The 5,536-nt window shown below is 43.0% G+C and overlaps 1 protein-coding gene across 1 annotated transcript in view; it reads right to left on the bottom strand.

The window, feature by feature from the left end:
* The window catches only part of CACNA2D4 (calcium voltage-gated channel auxiliary subunit alpha2delta 4), a 121,429-nt gene that overhangs the window by 52,053 nt on the left and 63,840 nt on the right, over positions 1-5,536 (bottom strand). The window lies entirely within an intron of this gene.

Here is a 5,536-nt window from a genome sequence, read left to right as displayed (position 1 = left end):
CTTCTTGTTTAAATGAGATCTCTGATAATACCATTCACTCTTTCCCTACCCCCTGCAGAAGCAAACACCACAGGGACACAGCCAGCCAAAGGAGGAAGCCCCTCAATTCCCACAGATATATTCTTGTCTGTACACACTGTTTGGAGTGAATGTGCACAGACACACATCAGTGTAAGTCAGGGTGAGCCTCTAGGGCTAAACACACAGTAGGTGAAGGTGAGACCCTAGATCTAGAAACACACACACAGAATGCTCCAGGGACACAGCCAGACAAGGGTGATTGTATAACAAGGATAAGATACTGTGGCAATCAGCTCATTACATAAAAGTAGAAAGGGCCAAATTAATCCCTAGTGTAAGAATGCAGGAGCCAATGGAGTTATATTCAGGTCAAATTTGGTTCCAAAAGCCTTTTTTTTTTTTTTTTTAAAGTAGAACATGTAACAAATGTAACAAATAGGGAGCTATGGGTTCCTACATCTCCAGCTTCCTGACCCTCTTGAGCAAGGTTATTTCGAAATGGATGGAAATTGCTATCTAATCCTACTGCACCCCCAAGTACACAAGCTGCTACCCCTAGAGCTAAAAGAGTCTCTCCACCAGCTGTTCCCTGGCTAGGTCTATCACACACAGCTAAGAAGTTTAAATTCCCCACTTGGCCACTTTCAGTGCTAAGCATACACAATTCATCACATTCCCTTGCTGTAAGAATAAGCTCATCCTGACGCATGTGGAACCACGCAGGATGTTAAACCCCACCATGAGCAAAGCCTTGTGCCACCCTGCTCACACTGCTGTACTCTGTCACCCTGCTGGGCTCAGGCTGATCTTCAGAGAGAAACTGGGAGCAGAACCCAGCTACTCTTAATCTGCTCACAGCTGAGGCATCTGTTCTGCTAAAAAGGTACGTGCTGCAGGAGAATCACCATTATTGTTTAATAGCATGGTGTCTATGACACATACTTTAATCTCATTTTGCCAGCTAGGTAGAGGAGTGCACGCAGATACTACTCAGCACTTCATATCATACCAGAAACACAGAGCAGAAAAAAAGCAAAGCCAACACACTCATCTGATGACTCTAGGCTTTTTCAGTTCATGAACTGTCTGGGAGCAGGCTGTGATTTTCTGCAATTATTTATTATAATTTGATTACTATTTGATATTGACCAATGTATTTGTCCTGCTTACATACTACTCATGCACGCATATAACACCCTATATAATAACCATGTAATTCTGTACATATAGCAGGTAAAATATATTAAATAGGATTCCTCCTCAGTATCTTGTCCATTAGCAGCCCACTGTGCTGGCTTGAAGAGGGTTTGCTAGCACTGATTGGAAGCATGGCTCAGAGAGTCAGCTTCGATCCTCTGACCAGATAAATGCAAGCCCTAGCAGAGGATTTCTGAGGGCCAAAAAGACTTCCCTCCAAGAATAATGGGCAATGCAACAAGCATTCACCAATGAATAGTTACAGAATGAAATGTGAGTAAATAAACATTTCCTGGGTCATTCTGGGGTGCTCTCTACATCTGTTGCAGCCCTGGAAACGTGGGGACAAGGCAGCATCCTCACAGCTCTTCTCCCTTCAGAGAAAGGGGAAAAAGCAGCCAACAAGAGCCAGATCTGTCTTTCCCAGAGTTCTGCTCTGCTGCAGCCAGGCAGAGGCCATGTGCAGGGCACCTGGAGACAAAGAGAAAGCAAAGCATGATGCTAATAATAACTCTGCCTCACATGGAGCTTCTGGGCCAGGACAACAATGTGCTGCTCTTTGCTTGGGGCTCCAGGCAGAGATTTGCCCCTTCACATTTGCTTTTTCTGAATCCTAACTTGGGAATAAACTTGTTTGTTAGCACAGCTGCAGAAAATCAACTTGGAAAGGGCACTGCAGGAGTGAGAAATGCAGGTATTTTGTTTGAGGGAATACACACAGACCATACCCTGCGATATTCAACCAGCTCCACGTAAAGCTCAAGGGAAATATGCACAGTAACAACAATGCTTTGCATTTCTATAGTGCTTGCCTTTGGCAGCTCTCTGGGAGCTTGCAAACATTAATGAATTCACAGAGGCAGAGATTCAGAGAATATAAAGGCCAGAAGGGACTTTAGATCATCCAGTCTGACCTTCTGCATATCGCACGCTACTTGGAAATTGTGTGGAAAAGAACCACGAGCATTATTTGGGGGTGGCAGAAAATGCCTTTCTGTGAAAAGCTGAAAGAGCTCAATCTGTTTAGCTTATGAAACAGAAATCAGACAAACTATCCTGTAGAAAGACCAACAGTAAGTGTTTACATGCAGCTAAGTTGAATATTCCATAAAGTCATCTACCTTTTATTTGAAAAACACTCAAAAAAGGGAAAAAATATTGTTTCCCTTGGTATCTTCTGACAATACCTATTCATGTTCATTGTTAGCATTTATGCTTACTGACTAATTTGAATCTGTTTGGTTTTTCTGTCACAGTTTTTTGTTATTCTCTCCCCTAGATTAAAAAAAAAAAAAATAAACTTTCAGTAACCAGCAGCTCTCTCTGTGGAGGCACTTTATACTCTAAATCAAATAATCTCTCAGTCTTCTTTTAGGTACAATAGGCAGATTGAGTTCATTAAGTCTTTCACTGAAAGCATTTTCTCACCTCTGGAACAACACTGGAGCCCATTGTCACACTGCTTCCAGCTTTTTCTCCTCCTTTTAGAAGTACTATCCTCACCCACCAGTATCTCTGCTCTATACTGTAGACATTACATGACTTTTGCCACTTTTCTCTACTCCTTCCCACCAAAAAATGTCTCACTAGGTTGTGTGAACATTGTTCCTGCTTTAAAGATGGAGGCAAATGTAAATGCTAGGACAAAACTCTAACAAGTAATTTTGAGGGAGGAAGATTATGGGTAAATGGTTCTGATCCTACCTTTATATTAGTATAAATTTAGTGCATTTTAAACATGAGCCTCCAGATTTATAAAATTCTTGGCAAGAAAAATCTAGCCCTTTATTTAAAAGGATTATCCCCTTCCAGCATTTTCCACTTTTTCATCCACTCACAGCCTCATATGGTTGTTTTTCTCATATCTCTCACTGGACATAAATGTCTTGGATTCCCCAGTTATTTTTTCTCTCTCTCCCTTATTTTTGTCTTCTTGTGACTGATCATCCCCTTTTCAATGAGTGCCTCTGACCAGCTGCTTCTCAGATTCTCCCTGCTCTGGTCTACTCAAATGTCACAAAACACACCAGCCCCCACATCCCCATCTGCTTTTTAAAGGTTTGTTATCATAAGCAGAGGTTTTTCTACTCACTGTTCTTTACTTTGCAAAACCCAAAGCAATCAAGAGAAACCATCACAATGTCAAAGGCTGAGAGAGGGGTTTAGGTCAGCCCTAGCTTCTGGCCTCCCAGGTGCTGTGCTGGGGCTTTCAGCTGCATTAACAAGCTTATTTTTATTCAGTCATGACTGAAATCATGGCGTGTGGGAACTATAGGGTCAGAATGCCCAGCCTAGTGCCCAAGGAGAATGCTGCAGGGAATGGGAAGTTCCCTGAGTGTTTGTTTACCTTGCTTGTGGCTGGTTTTAGTTCTGTGACATGGTGAGATCAGGGACTTCAGCTGTTCCCTGGTCAAGGGATTACAGGCTATCAGAGTCTCAGCTCTTTCTATTCAAGGTATCATCACTTTCTTACACAAGCTCCAGCTTAGATCCATTGTCTTTATACCTCAGATTCTCAGTAAAGCTGCATTACCCTAAGAGACAGAAACCCACTTCTAGTTTTGCACCCTAAGTATTTTGCTAGCCTGTCTGTACTAGACTATCTCCATACAACCATGTGCTTCAGTTTAAATGTGTCCTCCAAGGTGCATTAATTCGAGCAATCCTGTCTGCTTTGTCCTTGGCTGCATGTGGTTAAACAAGCTGGGTGCTCCAGGTTCCAATGCCAGACTTCCCTTTCCTCTCAACATCTGCCCATCATGTCCTGTCTGCTCCTGTCTCAGCCTGTATTTCTTTGACCAAAACTTTAACACAGACTACAGGAGAGGTCTCACAGGGCTTTGGGTGGGAGCATCAATGTATTTTCCACTGGGAACACCTCCCTAAGCACTAGAACAGCATTTGCTTTGTCCCCAGTGCACTGCACTGTGATTCACCATCATGCCACCATCGCCTAATACAGAAGATCCCAGCACTTTTTTCCTGAACTTTCTCAGGATATGTTTACCACTATGTCTACCCAGCTGCCCTTCAGCAAGGTTCTCAGGACAGGTCTTGGCAGATAACAATGGTTCCCTGAATTTATGTGGGCATCAGGGAGCAATGCAGCTTATATTGATGATCCACACTGAGGATCCTCACTGAGATTTGGCAAAACTGGCTCAACAGTTCCCAGAAGACAAGGACTGCCTCCAGTCCTGCTTGCTGTGCTCCCTGCCAGATCTCAGAGAGTTCCCAGCTTACAGAAGATTTCTATTATTAGCTGTCAAGCGTATGACCTTGTCTGTCGTACTACTGAAATTCATTCTGTTGCTGGCACTCCTGCCAAGGTCAAATAAGGCTTCCTCTACATATCCTGGTCCTTCCATGTACTAGCAATGCCTTCTAGTGTTGAATCACCAGGATACTCCTTCCCTCTCCCCAGCTATCTGAGTCAGGGTCTCAGGGTAATATTAGCAAAGGCCAATCCCATGGGTGACCATGGGGAGTGTAACAAGGAACATTTTGCTAGATTTTGATAGGTGATCTTGCTGCTGCTGTCCTCTCAGATTGACTTCTCCCTCCCTGTTACTTACAACTCCTCCTCACTTGATCTTCTCCAGTTTAACTAATTGTTTCTTATGTGGCATGTATCAATGCTTTACTGGAATACAGAGATGAGACCTTTGAAATTTCTTTTGCCTTCCACAAAAACAATAATCTGAAAGAAGGATGTTGGCTTGGCCTGGTGTTATCCAGAACTGATAAACTCATATTGCTTGACTCTCTTTCCCCCTAACTGCTTGGTAATTATATTTTCCTTGAAGTGCTCCTCTAAAGTGCTACACACATTGCAGAGGTCACACTTAAAAGTCTGAGCCTGACAAACTTATTTCTCATCCTTCTTTAATCCTAACTGCTGAATTTTCACTTTTGCAGACTGCATGGAGTCACCACTGTGTGTGGAGCTGAAAAAAGCCCTTTGCTGTGTGTGTTCCCACATGCCAGCTCTCCCAGGGTCAGAAAGCACCCAGGCCCAGCACTGTGAGTGCCCTAATCAGCTTGAACTGCTTATTCATAGCACTCAGCTTGTTTCTTTCCCCAAGGATGATATTTCTGTCCTTATCAATAACTTGGGCACTGAGTCTTCTTTGGTTTTTGCTCAGACTATAGACTCCTTGATCCCAGCTTCACTCTTATTGACCAGAAGTGGACCTGCTTATTTCTTTTTTTCTTTTATTCCCCAAATAGCTGAAGAATATTAAGCCATTTGTTTTAAACTCCTTTGCAAGGTCTAGCTCAGCTTGATGTGTAAGCAATCCTCACTTTATCCCTACAG

The sequence above is a fragment of the Agelaius phoeniceus genome, chromosome 5 (genome assembly GCF_051311805.1).
Source record: "Agelaius phoeniceus isolate bAgePho1 chromosome 5, bAgePho1.hap1, whole genome shotgun sequence".
In the NCBI taxonomy this organism is placed as follows: Eukaryota; Metazoa; Chordata; class Aves; order Passeriformes; family Icteridae; genus Agelaius; species Agelaius phoeniceus.
Note: the sequence above shows the minus strand (reverse complement) of the source record. Positions and strands in the feature narration are given on the sequence as shown.